At 34.6% G+C, this 18282-nt stretch overlaps 1 long non-coding RNA gene across 1 annotated transcript; it reads left to right on the forward strand.

Annotated features, from left to right (window-relative positions):
* Positions 1 to 62: 62 nt before the first annotated feature.
* Positions 63 to 15131, forward strand: LOC118697566 (uncharacterized). Its single transcript, XR_004981781.1, has 3 exons — positions 63 to 139; positions 13210 to 13261; positions 15064 to 15131. It is a non-coding gene; the product is annotated as an uncharacterized LOC118697566 (long non-coding RNA).
* Positions 15132 to 18282: the final 3151 nt, after the last annotated feature.

The following is an 18282-nucleotide window of genomic DNA, read 5'->3' on the forward strand; positions in this document are numbered from 1 at the left end:
TAACAGTTTCCTCATTGTATCATCCTGTTAGATGATACTGCTGTTAGACCTACTCCTTGAATGTTCTGGTTTAGAAGAAAGCAGCATGAACTTTGAAATGAAGGTGTGATCAGAACTTGCCTTTTGGGGAAGAAGCCAGGTAATTTGAAGAACATTTAAAGTATGTTTTTGTGTGATTTAAAAATGTTTTCGTTCAAAGGCAGGAAAATGGAGTAGCTTTTAAGTATTGAAAAAAGCTCCCAACTCTTTTCTCAATGAGACCTTCACTTCATTCTAATGCACTTGGAACTAGAATGAGCATTGCCATACATTAGGTAATTACTCCACTTATTATAATCTAAGCTTAACCTAAGAGAGCATATTGAGACACTATTATAAATTTCACTCTAAAGAAGTGAAAGAGAAATCCTAACACTGAGTTTAAACATGCTTTGATTGCTTAACTTTTCCAGCAAAATCTATGCCAAAATCTGAGGGACAAGAGGAAATGGCCTTAAGCTGAGGCAGAGGATACTCAGATTAGACATTAGAAAAATTTTCTTCACTCTTAGGGTGGTCAGGCATTAGAATAGGCTGCCCAGGGAGATGGTGGAGTTACCATCTCTGGAGGTGTTTAAGATGCATCTGAATCTGGAGCTGTGTGGTGTGATTTAGTGGTTTAGAGGTTACAGTGACAGAGCTGATTTGATGATTGGACTGGATGATCTTGAAGACCTCTTCCAACCTTGATGCATCTATGATTCTATTCCTTTTGGTAAATTATATAATCTGGGAAGAAATAATGGCAACCCTCCTTACTGTGTAGAAATACTTGCAAAGATTTTAATTAAAAAAATTTATTCTTACTCAGGTAATTCATCACTAGATTCGTTATGAGGGAGTGATAGAAAAGGAGTACTGTTTTTGTAAACTAAATTATGGAGATTATTTTTGCCTGTTCTTACTTTCATTTCCATCATAAAGCAAGTGCAAATATATATTTTTAGTACAAATATTGTAAGCATTTTTAGTCATATACTACTAGTATGTACTTCAGTTCAAACTACTTGGTTTGAAAGTGTAAAATATTCATGGTGCCTACAGACATTTCTTTTCAGAGCTTCCCTTTGCTGTGTATTAGTAAAACTTAAACATGTTACTAAACTTAAAATGTTAAATATACTCTTACATGCTGTTATATGTTAAAATGTTAAATATGTTATGAAACTTAAACAATTCTATGTGGAGTTAACATGCTCTGTCAGTGCTGGTAGACTATGTAGTCTTTTTTGATTCATTTAAGTTTAGTTAGATAAATTAAGTTTAAAATTTTAGGAATAAGCATGCTGTCATGTTCCCATTTTGGCAAAGGAGTAGAGATAAAAACATACTCAAAGTATTTCTTTCCCATAATATAAGACTGCCTACACTAAAGGCAGGAGGGAGTAAATATGCATGGCTCTCTGAGAGAAAAATCTCTCTTCATTTGGCATTTACAATGAATCTTATAACCTCACTCTAGAAAATAATTACCCCACATTAAGTTTGTGTGACATTAAGTTTGATATTAGCATAGGTTTAAATAGAGGTAACCATGAAGAAACTAATCTAGTGCCTATTAAGAGTTCAATCCTCTAGTCAGTTCAGTTCATTGAGGTGATCTGCAAAATCAGGCTCATCTGACATTTCCGGCCACTAGTTCTCAAGATCTTGAGATCTTGACTTAACTTTTTCAGAAGATCATGTTTTCTACTAAATTGCAGAGTTTTGCCTGAATATGTGCTGTAAGGTTTTCACTGTAGTGGTTTTCCAAAGAACAGATGAATTGAGCAATTTTTAAATTTTAAGCTATATGACTTCTGTTAAAATCTCACTTTTTGGATCAGGGACAGAAGCTAGATTATCATTTGTGTATGCTGGCTGCGGATATTAGAGAAGGCAAAAAATATATGACAGAAGAATTCAGTTGAAAAACATAGGTGATACAATTCTATTTATTAAAAAATGATTAATAGTAATATTTTATTAGAAATGGATGTACCACAGAACAAAACATCTGGGAAAGCATGCTCAGTTCCTTGATCAGCTGTTTCATGCAAGAGAAGGAACAGAATAAACTGAAGACATTTAGAAAGCATCATCACAGACATAATTCTTGAATTCCAAATCACCTAAACCCAAATGTGTCAATGTATATTATTCAGAAAAGCTCAGTTAAAGTAAATTTCTTTTATTACTCTGTAAAAAAACTAGTTGTCAATTAATATTTTAAAGTTCATGATGATTCTAAGTCTTGAAAAAGCTTTTTTCTTTTTGGAATTAGACAAAATTGATACGTCAGGAATGACAATGCAGACTCTTTTGTGTGATTTTTCCTTTCATACATTTTAAAAACAAACAAACATAGCATTTGCACATAAAGTGTTACATAATTTTGACAGCAGGTATATTTCAGAGGAAATGGAGAACTGGGGAATTGTTAGTGAGAATGGGTGATCGCCAGGGAAAAGAAGAGAGTAACAGTGACAGATACAAGCTGTTATGTTAGCAGGAATAAATGTGACCAGACTTGGGTAACTGCCAGGAGTGTGATTGCTGCAAAGCCCCATGCACAAGGAACAAATAAGAGGACGAGGTTTATTACTCACCTCTTCACACCTTAAGTAAAAAAATAATCAACAACTCTGAAGAAGTTTTGGGTGACTATCTATTAACTACTTCCAGTTTACAAAGCAAGTGACAGCATAATTTTTATCCAAGTAGACATTACAGATAATCCAAGCAGTAAAACAGACAAGATATTTCCTCAATAGGACTCTCACTTTGAGTCCATTTGCATTGTTGCATACAAAAGAGCCTAATTATATATAAGAAGAAAAAGCAGTAAGCATTCTAATCATATCTGCAGGAAATACGTGTTTTGAAGTCTCCCTTTATGTTGTACATATTTGTGTAATAGCATGTTCAGCGCTAGTGGAATATCCTATATCAAGAATTATAAAAAACTTTTGACTTGGAGTTGCTCATATATGATCTATATGCATATAAGGGGTCATAAATGACATTTTCAGGGTTCTTTTGCTGTGAGTATGTAAAACTTTTTTTAGTAGTTCTTGTATTATTTTGTTTATGCTTATGTTTCCACACTGTTGTTGAAATAAAGTACAGAGCAAGAGAATTATGGGATTCTTGGGGTCCTGGCTCACCGAAACATTCCTGATCAGCATTGCAGTTCCCTTGAAAATGATCCATATGTATGGGCTTTAACTGTATGGCAGAATCTTTTAAAGATACAAATTGAAATATCATTCCCTCTAGTCTAAAACAAGCTAATATTACTCCTTGCACAACTAATAGAGAATGAAGCAGTATGTGAATCAGAGCATCTTTGGAATTTGTATGAATTTGTGTTCCTGTGTGTATTCTGACCATTGTCTTTTGGTGGAAGTGTTAAATAATTTAAGTGCAAGAATCAAAACATTGAAGTAACTCACCTATAATTTTTTAATAATTATTAACATGCAGGTAGTGGATTGCTTAATTTGGAATGCATCTAGAATATCTAATTTCTTTGTTTGTTTGTTTGTTTTCTGAAAGAGATGAGTGCTGGCACCAATACAGCAGCACAATTTGAAAGGCTCTGTTTTATCACACTGAGACTTGTAAATGGAAACAACCAAATAGCAGGTCACAGAACAGCAAAAAATTCCCAAACAATTCCCATGGATACAGAAAGCCAAATCTTTGTTTCAGTAGATGTTAATTTCCACTCTGTAATATTTTAATTTACATTCTATAGTATTTACTAGACTTTGTTTCTAGGCCTAGGTTTTTCATAGTTTTGAAATCACTGCAATCCTATATCGATTACTAATATATTCAAAAAGAGACAGATGCTTTGGTGTATTAATTTACATTTATGCAGAACAGAAAATTCATCCTGGAAATAATGAAAAATATGTTAGTTAAATGGATGCTGGCTATGGCTCATGGAGGTCCTAGGAAGGATGATTCCCTGAAGCTGAAAAGAAATTTTTAGAGACACATGACAATTGTAAGATTTTTTGGGCACAGAAGAAACAAATCCTAAGGCCACAGTTTCAATTTTGATCAATATGGTAGATTTTTGCCTCAAGGAACAGTGGAATAGGTTTCTTATGGCAGCCCTGTAGGGGTGCCTCCATTGCATAAGAGATGCATGTCTGAAGCAAAATTCTTGATGCCAACTACAAAAGCTGCTATGCTTTGTATGAGTGTGGCATGGGAGTGCTCAAACTGGATTACCTTTGGATGAAACTTGACTGGAAACTAGATTCTTTTATTGATTGTTCAGTTCATCAGATTTTCACTAATCCAGTGCTAGACTTTGGTATAGAAATTTGGAGCATGTTTAATGCCATCATATTCTCAGCACAACCCCAGACATTCTCCTGGCCAACATTTGCCCAGGCAGGTGTAGCCATATTGTGTCTAGATTTTCACTTGTGTTGAGTGCCCATTATCTACAATAAAATAAAGCTTGATCCAAATGGAGAAACTCCTTCTTTGTATCTAGAAAGTCTTTAATTTCTTAAAAATTCAATTATTTCCTGTTACAAAATCCTGGAATTTAATGGCATAATGCCAAAGGGCACAGAACAGCAAGACATCTTTTAACTTTGGGTATTGATTTCATGTGAAACATAAATCAGGTTTTTAGATTTGTTTAAAGCACAAGTTGTAGTTCAGCAGTAGGCAAAAAACCCACAACACGTGAAAAAAACCCAAACCAACCAACGAACCAAAAATGAAACAAAACAAAACAAATCCCAAATCCACAACAAAACCAAAGCAAAAGCCCAGTCCTGCTTTGATGAAAGCTAACCTCCAAAGGAAAACAATTTAATCTTGTGACCTCCCATTTTATAACAACGTAGTCAGGAAGGAAGTATAGGGTGAGAGGTTATTGAGTTATATTTGCTGCTTGAATCTTGTTTTTTACCTTGAAATCTGAAAAGGGAGAAAAAAAAATAAAGGAGAAGTAATAGAAAAGTTGAGTTCAAAATGAGGGGTGAGGCAGTCTGCACAGGAAATTGCATCCTAACACTTTGAACTGAAGTAGGGTCTGACCTAATCACAGGTCTTGTTTGCAAGATGTAAGTAACTAAAGAAAGGGCTGCTTAATTCTTAGAGGATGACACAGGTCACGGTCTCTGTCCATTGACTTAGGCAAACACAAAGGACATCACATGGAATGATCGAAAATTGAATTGTTTGAAGCCTCCTTTGCACACCCACTTATTTGAAGTGATTTTTTTTTAATTGTTAAAGCATTTTATATTAGTAGGTCTGCATTATGCCAGCAAGAATAAGAATGTAACCTAGCACCTTTACATATTAAACCTGAACTTTTAAAAACTTTTCTTTTTTATTTTTAAGGTTGCTATTATCCATTGATATGTCTTATTTGGAAATATTATATATTTCCAAATAGCTGCCAGATCTACCAGTATTTTTCCTCAAAATGCCCTAATTCAATTGCAGCATTAGCTATTTAATGTAATGGAGAAGCTGGTTGAACTCCACCCTACATTTGTTATCTAATTGTGTGGCTAGCAACATTCCCTGTAGCTTGACCTAACCTTTGTTGCTTTACGTACTTAAATAATAATATAGTGGTGACTGCATTAATCTGAAACCATTTTTTTTTTTTATTTCCAGCCAATATGAATGGTTTAGTTATAGTTCCAAATCTATCTTGAAGTGGTAGGCAATGGAAAGAAAGGGAAAAGTTTTAGAAAGGTCTTGTTAAGGCATGCTGAACAAAACCTAGTGTCGTTAGCAAGTGAGAAAGCCCCAATAAGCATAAGTAATCCCAGTTCAAATAACTCCCCAAGATCCACCTAGATAATGAAGGTTTAACAACTGACTGCACATGAAGTTGAAAAGCAATGTTCTATTCTCTTTAACTCAATGTTCTGTGTAACTGCTTTGTGTTTCTCATCAATAATGCAGCCAGTTGCAGCTGTCTTCATGTTCCACCAAGCTCAACTATAAATTCATTCAAGCTTCTACACTTTTTATTCATACTTCTGACTTAGAACAATTAATTCATTAAGTTTGAATTGCTTCTTTTGCAAAAATCTTTGTCTTTGCCAGTGAAATATGTCTTTTTTTTTCTATTTTCATTAAGAAACAAAAAATTAAACAACAACAAAAAAACAAAAATCCCAGAAAAACAAGAAGAAATGCCTAAAGAGATGCAGGGAACCTGACAGTTACAAATTGTAAATGTAAAGGGCCTCAATAACACAGTTTTTAGGATGAAGCCAAGAGTCAGAGAGGTGCAAATGAATGGTTTGCAAATTTTCTTGAGTTTAAATGAAATATTTAGAGAAAGATTACCCTATGAATCATTACTTTGACACATACTGATTCCCCAATCACTCTTCATTCTTTTAGAGCACATTATTTATGTATCATTCAAGTACCCTTTAACTGTTGCTAAAGTATCATTCAAATCTTATTTGTAGTTAAAAGGAGTTATTTAAAAAGTGTAGAACATAGCTACCACTACCAGAGCTAATAATGGGAAATTTAGCATTTAGCAGTGAAAAAATAAATGCATTCTGATTTTTAGAAATCAACCTGGATTCTGCCGCAATTATAATCAAACCTATTGAACAAAAATGAAGTTTTCTTATACAGAGAAAAAGAAAAAGAAAAAATATCAACACAGGTTTTACAGAAGTCCCCTACAAGGAGATATGGAATGGTTACCAAAAATATGGCAGTTTTTGTGGATTTACTCAAGCTCCCACTCAATCTCAATAGCAACACTCAGGTACAGAGTGCTCTGAAGTCAGAGACTCAGAGTCCTGAGGTCTCTTTCTTCTGCCCCAGCTTCATCCACTCTTTACTAACGTAGAGTTTTATGTTCCCTGAATGTTTCTGACAAAGAGTTTCCAAGACCTTATCTTTCAAAAAAAAAAAAAGAGAATTCTCTTTTTCCTATAATCCATCTTTTTTTTCCCTCACCTTTTAGGTCAGTTCAGCTTTCTCCAGCTCTAGCCAATCAGCTCCTGCTCACCCAGAAAAAACGCAACCCACCTCAAAGTTCTTCAGCTCTGTTGCTTCTACAACAGTCCTTCTACCTCATGAATTTATTTTATACAGAAGCTCTTGACAGTTCCAGCCAAGTTTTCCTAATCCTGTTCTATTTTACATTTTCATTTAAACGCTGGCATTGTATTCTTGGAAGATGAATGCTTTCTTCTCTTCTCTCAGAGACATATCTCTGACTTCTGTTTCTCAGAGGGATGGAAAAAAATTAAGGAATATCCTTAGTGTTTCTGAAGGAAATCTAGAGGGAATAAAAATCCAACCTCTGATAGCCTAAAATTTTGAGCAACAATCAAAATATTTTGTGAGTACAAAATACTCCTGACTTGAAATGCTGTATTGGCCCATTTGTTACTTATTACATGAGTTCTCTGGCCTCAGGAGAAATTTATTAAGTATTAAATACTTACCTACCCAAGGTACTAGGCCATATATAATGATTTCTCTTTTAATCACAATCCAGAGATGTGAAGTGTGGGTTCGTTGGGGTTTTTTTTGGTTCATATTTCAATAGAATTGCAAGTCTTCAGCTTCATGATGATGCCTTTTTCTTTCTCTCAACAATTTTGACAATATAGTTTTTAACACTTCCTGTCCACTCTCATCATTCTTCTGAGGTATTCCTTTATTTCTTTTAGATCTCAACCCAAGCTGAATTTCTATTTAAAATGGTTTGCATTCCACTTACATGTTTACTTCTACTTACAGGTTTACTTTTACTTACATGCTAAAGTAATTCAGCTTTAAAATAACTTAAATACCCTCTAAAAAAAGTATTCTTCATTTTTTCAATTCTATAAAAAGTAGTTCTATATTTCTGAGCTTATAAAAGCTTCAGATGCCTAATATATTTTTCAGTTACTATAAGCATTCTGAATACATGTGGCTTATGTCACTACAGATTTCTAGCAAGGTGATTTAATTCCCATTCATTCATAAAATAGCTCACTACTCATACAGGAAAAATATGACTATGTCAGTATACTAGAATTTTGTATGTGGACATAAAATGCAAACACAACCCATCAAAAATGGGTTTAAACCCTGCCAAGCGTGTAAGAAAATACTTTTTCTTTGTGAGGAAAAGTGGGTGTGTTGTAAGCAGGCTGTTTTGGGAAAGGGGGGGAGTTCTGAGTGGAGAAGGCATGAGAAGAGAAATAAAATGTTAACTTACAAAATCTACATTCATTTCCATCTTAATTAAAAAATTAAGAACAATAACAGTAGCTGTACATTTGAAAGCACTTCTTTTTTCAATTCTGAACCATAATCCATAGTCATGCTTCGGGATCCTTTTAACAAGCAGAATTTACAAACCTGACAGTTATTTGAAATACAAGGAAAAACTACTGAAATATTTAATGCTAAGAAAATTCTGCTCATTCAAATGTTTAGGACCAGATTGCACAAAGTATTTCAGAAAAAAGAAGACATCATAAAAAGCCACCTTGCTCTCTAGAGCACTGAGATTCTACAAACTCTTTTCTCTAGAGAAGGAGGTATTGTCCTTTAACCTTTTTAGAAGAAAGCTTTATTTCCTTAGTATTTTTCTGACATATCAAGCTATAGTTCTATATTTTGTATTTCTCTCTCTATGATGAACTACATTTTCCATATTATTTCAATGTCTTTTTTTCCTAAGCTGTCATAATGTATTCCAAGGGAATAATTTTGTCAGATTTCATTGTGGTTCATGTATTCTATTAGCTTTTAAAGAAAAATGAGACCCTATGTAACAAAAGTGAAATTTTTCACGTTTGGGATAATGTTTTTAATATATTTTAATATTTTTCTATTTTTCTATACATATATAAAAATTAGATTTCCAAGATTAGAATTTTAAAATAGAAATTCTTAGGCATTCTCTCAATTTATTGAGATAATCAATATAAAAATTACTTCCCTACTTTTGAAGCAGTGAAATGTAGAAGATAATTGAGTCATTTTACTGGTTTTGCTATATTTCACATACACAATTTTCAGGTTAGCAGTTACAACTCATACTGAAAGGAGAGTGGGTTAATTTTATATCAGGATTTTTGCATAGGAGAGAGAAGTGTATGTAATTTATCTGATTACAAGCAAGATATTGAATTATTTTGTTATATTTATGGGTATTACTTCTCTACATTACATGAAGATTCAATAAAGGAGAGAACGTGAAAGAGTGGCTGTTGCAAATTTGGTTTTAAGTCACAAAGGTAGTTTCTTATGCCTCCTTTGACTATGCTGATAACTTTTTCCTGAAATAGGCCAGGGGCCAGAGGTGGGGACCCAGGCTTTTAATATCATGCTGAAAGAGCCCTACCCTCCAAGGGGATACCTGGATCTTCATGGCTGGAGAAAATGCCAGGGGTGGCCAGATATGATGCTGATGACATTATTCTTCCTGTGCACTACTGATCACAGAAATTGTTGTGACAACTGTGCTAGTTCAGAGTACCCATGGCACCACCTACTATGTTCTGTATTTTTATTGGTGTATCCCAGAGCACTACCAGGTGCTGAGAGCTCAATACAAAGCTTGAAGTTAAGTTCTTGGTTGAGGAAGGAGCATGAGGAATACCATGCCACACACCTTTGAGTTTGTTCTGCTCCCATTATTCATAACCTTGAACACTAAAAGAAGAATTTACTAATTTTGTATTGGCTACTATTTTAGCTAACATACAAGAGTGCAAACTAGGCATTGTAGGCCTTTTGCTGAATGAAAAATAAATTAGCTTTCATGATGTTTCTAAGCACTGATAAAAGAGCAGCAAAGGATTCTTTAGCCTGTCCTTTGCCATTTAGCACTAGTTGATGAAATACTCCTATGAAGTCTCCTGCAGAATGGGCTTGGATATCTGTATGCTGCCCATAAGAAATGACAGAGCTTCAGACAATTTGTGGAGGAGGCACATGAAGAAGCACATAGAATATACACAGAGTGACAAGTTGCTTATATGTATCTTTTGAAAACAGAAAGCCTGTAATGCACAAAGAGACAAAATACTTAAATCCTGGACAAGCTTTTAATAGCACAAGTCAGCACAAGTTAGCACAAGTTATGAAGAATAGCTTGAACTTAGTTGAACCTATGATTCAACCACAGGGGTCATGAAAACTATTTTCTCTGTGGACCATGCACAGATTCGGCTACAGAAGAACCAGTGATGGATAGATTATACGGACAATAACTTTTAACATGGTTGATGTTATATTTTCCACATATTTCTTTATATTTGCCATGTACTTTCCTGAATCATGAGAGTGAGTCAGTCATAGAAAGTAAAGCAAGTGAGCAAGTTTTTCCGGAAAATTAGGGGCTTGTTTGACGTAGCACAAAGTAAGTGTGAGGGATTTTGGACCGTTACCTGCAGAGATAAATGCATGGAAAAGAGGAAAGTTTGTTCAATAAAAGAAGAGCTTGAGATATGGACATTTAATGAAATGGACCTGAATATGTTTAAATTAAGGAAGAAAAGAGATAAAGATGGTAAGCTTAAAGGATGACCTCCCAATAGGAAGAGCACACAGCAAATAACCTAAACAATTTAAAGATAATTAATAATGTTGTGAACAATTTGCACATGACAGGGTTGAAAGAAAATTACCACAAAATTCCTTTTTTGGTTGTATGTAACACAGAGAATAACCTTTTTATTATTCTTAGCACCAGAAGCATTTGATTGTTACTTTAAGGCACTTTCCATTAGTGTCATATATAATTGTTAATAAGTTCTACTGTAAAAACAATTGGCTTCATGTGTTGGGGAGATTTTGTGGTTTGTTTACTTATTTTCATTTATTTGTTTTTGTTTTGGTTTGATTTAGTCTTTTTCTTCTATGAAAAATGAAATTATAATTGAACCAGACTAAAGGGAAAACAAAAAATTTTTGAAAAGGGAACTAGGGAGAGCTCATGAGAATTCTAATAAACAGCTGGAAAATTGCAAATCTAATATAAGAAAAACAGTGGAAAAATTAAAACATATAATCTTTGCATACACTCACAAATTATCAATAAATTTAAGCAGAAACCTCTTGATTTCTCTTAAGAGCTCCATACATCTGTATAAACCTGCAAGCTATTTTGAATTGCTGACAGGTATATTGAGATTCCTTATCCTTTAGTTTATAATTGAAGAACTAAATGGATATACTACATTAACCTCAGAGGGAATGCATTGATTGTGCAGACTTAGGCCAATTACAAGGTGTTTAAATCATTAGAAAGATGGAAGCTTTTGTTAGTAGAGCAGAATTGTGAAGAAATATGTCAGCTCAATGCTAGAAAATTACTTTTTAATAAAGAGTAGTGTAAAATAGATTCTATTTTGGAAGAAAACACCCTGAGGATAGAAAACAATTTGCTAATAGAATGCTGTGCCTTCTTTCTTACTTCTCAGTATATTCTAAGAATTTGGAAAATCCTAAAGACCTACAGCTGATAAAATAACTTTATATCTGTTGAGGACATATTCAGGAATAAAATCTAATTGAAAATCATGTTGCATGATTTTATAAAATAGTTCCATGACTTACTTTCTCTTTATAATTTGTTTGCAATCTGGCTTTTGTTTTATGACCAGGCTGTGTGGCATTTTTCATCAAACTATGAGATGAGGTAAAATGAGGACTGCAGGTAGCTCAGTGGCAGAGTGAAGTAATGGATTGCTAAGTCATTCTTTCCTGCATGAAATATTCAGACTAAGCTATGTCTATTTCAGTAGTTACTGTGCAGAAGAACTGATGATGTAAATATTTGCTGTTGATTTCTTTTTCTCTGAGCTATGCATGAGGTTCTACACTCAGAATAAAAGCAATAAACAAGGACAGAAATGACTGCTCTCTCACTTGTAACACTCTAGGCTTAATACTGTACCCAGTACTGGCTTCACACTAGATCCTTGTGCTTCCCTTGTGCTGGAAAACACTATTTTCTGTGAATCCAGAAAACAGTTTGAGTTTCTTACAAAATGTCCAGCAAGATCAGTGAAATTTGTTGTTTCCCAGTAACTTCACCCAGAGGAATAAAAAAACCAGAGATGAAATAAAGTGGCAGTGAGAAAGACAGGATTTCTGTTCCAAATTAAAGGGCATTTACAGATCTGTGAAAATTTTATCTACAGAGAGCTTTTTATTTTTGAATGATCTTGTCACTTGGAAGAGATAATGGCTGTATGGATGACCAAGGATCTTTGGATACCCAGGAACATAATTTGTCATTTTTGTTTTTTCTAAATCTTATCTTACACTTAGGATATGGAATTATAACTGTAGGGAATATATTCTATACAGATATTCAGGAGAAAAGTTTAATAGGGAAAGATGTCAGAAATACATGTGAGATAAGTAATAGCTACTTATTCTAAGCCCCACACGGTGAGCTGATTACAAATGCCATGTGTCCTGAAGTGACAGTAACAAGCACCATTGTCAAATGACTCAATAAGTGATCTGAAATAATTTTTTTTTGATGTTTCAACAGCAAGGCTCCAAATGATTGAATTTCAGACATTTAAATTTATAACCTGGATCACCAAAAAAAAAAATCAGTTTTTTGGGAGGGTTAGGTTGATTGGTGGAATATTATGAAGCATCCCTTGGAATAATATTTCATTATTGTGATGAAGTAGATTGTGATGCCTACATTCTGTTTTTCATCTCTGTTTAAAGAGATAATTACATTGAAATGCAGCAATTGACAAATATTTTTGGGATATATATATTGATCATTTGTGAAATACATTTTATTAATGCCAAATTTTGTTTTATGATGTAATCTGCTGAGGAAAAGAATGACCACAATTTTCTTTAATAATTTTACTGTGACAGTTCTGTCCCTCAGAAAAAAAAATTACAGACTGGAATATCTAGGTAGGAAAAAACTAACTGTATGTGTCCTCGGTACTGTTGATTGTTTCTGGCTCATGTCAATATAGACAACACCTCAATTTTCTCATGTTTAATTACCATATATGTATTACATCCTTCATTCACACTGCTGCTTTTGTACTGTAGGAACATAAGACCTGTATTTTTAAGGGCTGCTTCTGATTTCTTGTTTTTGTAGCACATTATGTCTTTTTAGAAACTATATAATGCTGATTGCTATATAATTTTTCTATTTTTCATGTCTTTCAGTAATGACAATACATTGGAAGCTATTACAGAGGGGATTCTTCTGGAACAGCAAGTACTTGACCACTGTCTCTTGATTCTAAGTGACTGGGGCATGATTCTTTTAGATAAGCCTCTCTTGACTGAAGGCCATTTTTTGTGCTGAAGATGGTTGAAATTTGGCTGTGTTTTTTGCCTTCTGAAAAACAGAAAACTAAGAATCTCAGAAATGGAGAAATATAAACTAGCCTGTGTAGACAGGATAGAGGCTATAACTTCTGCTAAAACATAATCACTACAGCAGCATGCACTTAATTCTTCATGATTAAACTGTATTATTCATAGAAATTTTGAGGTAAAAATTATAGTAGGAAGTCCTAAGTCAACTCTTTTTGTCTTAGATCATGCAGCTTTATTTTGACCAGCTGGACCTTGGGAAAGAAAAATTAATTACCATTCCCTCTTGTGTCCATTCTGAAGATTGAAGATAATGTAAAAATGTCTTCAAAATCACTGAGGGTCAAATAGGCGCATTCCTGTGAATTTGACTTACCTGTAAGCACACTTTAATTAAAAGCAAGTTTTTCTAGGACATTGCCAGGTTTTCTAAGGAATCTATATCATTTCAAGGAAGAAAAAGTGTGATAAAATATGGCATATGTGCTTGCATCTTAGCTATGCAAGAGGATGTAAGGTAGTAACTGACTGCAAACACTGACTGTGTTCCTTTCTTGAAAATGCTCAATATAGAATCATGTGTATTCATTTTTCCTACTTTGTAGATTTAGTTATGAAATAAGTTGAATGTTTAGGAGGACAAAACTGTTGCAGGTTTTATGGTTATTTTTCCTGGTTTATACTCTGGTCTGTCCAGGCTATAAATTTTCTTGATGTATGTATTGTTTTGACAGTCGTCATTTTTAAGGGAGTTTTTCTGCTCTTGTGAGTCCTGATCCTTTGGAAACTCATAATTTAAGCATTAAATTGATTTTATCTTTTTATACTTTCATAAAAACTTGCATGTCTATGCAATTCCATGCAAGATATATGGCAGCAACTGGGACTGCCTGCAAAAACAGCAGCTGTTTAAACATCAAGTATCATGAGAATACAAAAATTGTGTATTCAGAAGAGCTGATTGTAATGATTTGTGCAAATTTTCATGCTTTTGTGTTTTTGTGCTCTTTGAATGTAAATGGAGACACCAGCTGAAAAAGTTAAATAGGGAGAGGGGTAAGCAGCTTTCACTTCTTAAAATAATCCTTGCTGTAATATTTGTTGCCTTTAATGCTCTACCTTTTTTCCTTCCCCTTCCACTGGATGTATCACATGTCCTACATGAATACTTTACAGATGGAAAAAATTCATCTAGACCATCGCAATCATAAAATTAAAAACATTTGAAATGGGCATCGTATTTTTGTACAAAAGTAATTATGGAACTCCAGTTTAGCTTGTAGTGGGTAGTCTGTAATAATTGTTGTTACAGACAGTTGACAAGAGGGCCCCTACAAAGAGTGTGAATAGCAATTCTGTCTAGCTCTGGTGCTTCACACTATAAATTATTTTATCGTGATTTTATTGTTGAGAGCTACAGAATACGTACATGTCAAATTGGTGCTACACCTGCTGCAGAGAAGCAAAGCAGTGGTTAAATGAGGGTTGATCAGATTTGAGGGATGGCATAGGGGTGTCTGATTTCTCATGGTGTTTCTTTTGCTATTCTGGTATTCAATTTTGTTAAATCAGGTCTCCCTTTTGATTTTATTGTTCACTTTCTTTTCCCATAATCCACTTTTCTGAGGTTTATGCATGTTCTGCAGAGCTCATTGAGTCACAGGTTTTATCACCTCATGTTATCACATCTCCCACAAACAGCCAACAGTCACTTGATGTTTCCTCCTACTTGTTGCCGACTTCAGACCATTTCGGTGTGGTTTTTTATCATCACTGACTTGGATCAAAGGCAAGTATCTAATTTTTTATAGCAGGGGCAATTTTTTTTTATTTCTTTGTCTATTTTGTCAATTTCTGTGACTGGGTTTTGGAGGGATCTAAAATGCTTTCTGAATAAAAATTCATCTCTTTGATTATGTAAAACAGATTGCAACTGGCAATTGTTACAAAAGATTTTAGGAAAAATTTCTCTTTATTTTAGCCTTGTGGTATACTGCTATAGAGGCTGTTGGACCCATTTTAAGCACCAGAGACTAGTTTGTTGACCAATTCAATATAGAGCTGAAAATAGGTCTTCATTCTCTAGATAAAATTATGGTGTAGGGAAATGTTTTTTCAGAATTTCCTGCTCTTAGCTGCCCAGTGTGAGTATTCTTGTTGCTTGACAGAGCAAGGCTTAGTTACATTTTCAGAGCCTACGGCAGCGCAGAGTGAAATGAACAGATAAAATAATAAAAAGTGCCATGGATTTTGCAAACAGAATGGATGGATGCCCATGGGAGCCTTGCTACTTACAGCAATATTTCAGAAAAATCCACCAAATCCACATAAAGTTAAGGAAACTCTAGTGTAACCTGCAGAAATTCAACAAGCAAATGCAAGGGAATACTAAACCACAAGTTCAGAAAAACAGTCTGTACTATTGATACTGGAAAGAATCCAGAACAGGGATGTGAAGATCAATGAAGGACAGGAGCATCTTTCCTTTGGGAAAGGCTGAAGACAATTGGAACTGCTCCTCTTAGAGAAGAGAAGGCTCAAGAGGAATCTCATCAACATGTGCAAATGTCTGAAGAGAGGTTGCAAAGAAGGCACAGCCAAACTCTTTTCAGTGGTGTCCAGTGACAGGAAAAGAGGCAATGGGCACAAACTGAGAAATGGGAGAGTCACTTTGAACATTGACTGTGTTGCCAAGAGAAGTTTTGTAGGTCCCCTTTTTGGAAGTGTTCAAGGACACGTTGCATGGAGCTTTGAGCAACCCAGTCTAGTGGAAGGTGCTCCTGCCCAAGGCAGGGGGATTGCAACTGGTGGTCTTTAAGATCTATTCCAACCCAGGTCATTCTGTGATTCTATGATTATCAAGCACTATTTTACTGGGAGGATGACTGAGTACTGGCACAGGTTTTGCAGAGAAGTCGGAAAACCTCTCTTGAGGATATTCAAAAGCTGTCTGAAAATCATTCTTAACAAGGGGTTCTAAGTAACCCTACCTGAGCAGGGTGTTTGAACTCTATGATCTCCAGAGGTCTCTTGTTCAACCATTCTGTAATTTTTTGATTCTACTTCTGAATTATTTTCTATACATCATTCATTCAGTGTCAGTATGCATACATTGTTAATATCTATGAAATCCTGTTCTTTTATTTCACAGAATCTCAGCAGAAGGATGATGAGCATTGATTTATCTAGCTCACAATTAATTTTAGAGATGTTTTTAGTTATACAGAAAAAGAGCTGAAAAACCATACAGTAGAAACCGAGGGACTTGTACTCAGTGTATTTGTTATAGTTTTGTTCACATGCCCTGACCCTCCATCTGTGTTGTTACCAAACAGGGATGATCTATTATCATGACTGCTTTTACTTGCAAAGTAGCAGCATAAGGGGCCAACATTCTTCTCTTCAGTTCCCTTTGTTCCCTGATTCTGGTGAAATTTGTAAGGTACAGATCGGTAAAAATGTTGCTATTTTATGAGCAGAGGTATTTTTAAACTATTAATTTGTTAGGTAATTTTTTTTTACTGTCAAGGTGCTAGAGGGAGGCTACAACATTCTTCATTTCCCTTCTCCCAGGCTGGGAGATCAGGAGATATAAATAGAATTTCTGACTTTCTTCATGGCAGGTTTAAATTGTATGTCCAAATCATCTTTCCTGTTATCCATTCATTCATTTTTCCCTCACCACTTCTGAAAAGGGAACCCCCCACCCCCACCACCACCACATCTTCATGTACATCTGATGGGAGACGAAGCATTTTTAGTTGAGGTCATTAGATAAACACAACTTAAAAATATTCACCTTCCCAAATTCAACTATGAGAGCAGCTTTCTTAGCTAATTGTCTGTTTCCCATATGAGTATTGGTAGCTATATGGCCTACAATATTTTTGAAGTCATAGCCCTTGCAGAAGACAGAAGAGTGTCATGGGATGCATCTATAAAAAGGCAAATCTTTGACATTTCCTTTTTGCCCCTAATTGACCAATAGCCTCTAAAAATGAGGCAGAGTGACTGATGTTTATGTGATTTCTGCTGAGGCTTCAGAGTTTCTCCTCAAGGAATACTTTACTTCCTGATCTTTCTGTATTTTTAGGGAAGATATCCCCTTCAGATGGAATGCAAACATCTGATACATAAAGGCTTGCCTCTCACGTAACTTCACTCATTTTTCTTCATTCTTCTAATGAGGAAAACTGTAGAGAGCTGCAGCAGAGTCTTTCAGAATTTACTGGTGATTCTTGCTCTTTTTTCAAGGTTCTTTATACAAGTTACCATCAAAAAGAAAAAAGTACTTTCAGTAACTGCTTCCTTTTATCTGGGAGGCTTCATAGAACCTCCACAAAATATTTGTTCTCTTTCTCTCCAGGGTCAGCTTTAATTTCTTCTGGCAAAGTGACTACAGCACAATGTAGTAACATTTCAACTTCACTGTAGGGGAGGTGTGAGGAAAATTAATGTGCACTTTCTAAAATTAAGCCTGTTCTTTACATTTTCCCTTTCCTGGGCAAGTATAAGTTACTGGCCTTAGTCCTTGTCTACAAGATGAAAAAATAAATCTAAGTATAATTTCATTACAATAAGGAGAAATTTGGGGTGTTGTCACAGTTTAAGGTTTTTTTTACATTTTGCCAGCAAAAAAAAAAAAAATCATGATATATATACATATGTCAGTGTTAAAAAGGTGGCATGATATAGCTACAAAGACCTACTTTTTCATAAACACGAGTTGAAAAATGCAAGCCAGACTAAAACTTTTGCAGAAGAAAAAGATTAAATTACTTTTTCTCTTATGAAAATGCAAGAATTTCAAACAGTAATGCATATTTCTTGTCATAGAAAAGAAATACTTATTGAGTTTTTTGATGTATGTAAATACATCTTGAGGAAACTTACAATATTTTTTGACCTCTACTAGCTGAG

This window comes from Molothrus ater, chromosome 1, assembly GCF_012460135.2.
Source record: "Molothrus ater isolate BHLD 08-10-18 breed brown headed cowbird chromosome 1, BPBGC_Mater_1.1, whole genome shotgun sequence".
In the NCBI taxonomy this organism is placed as follows: Eukaryota; Metazoa; Chordata; class Aves; order Passeriformes; family Icteridae; genus Molothrus; species Molothrus ater.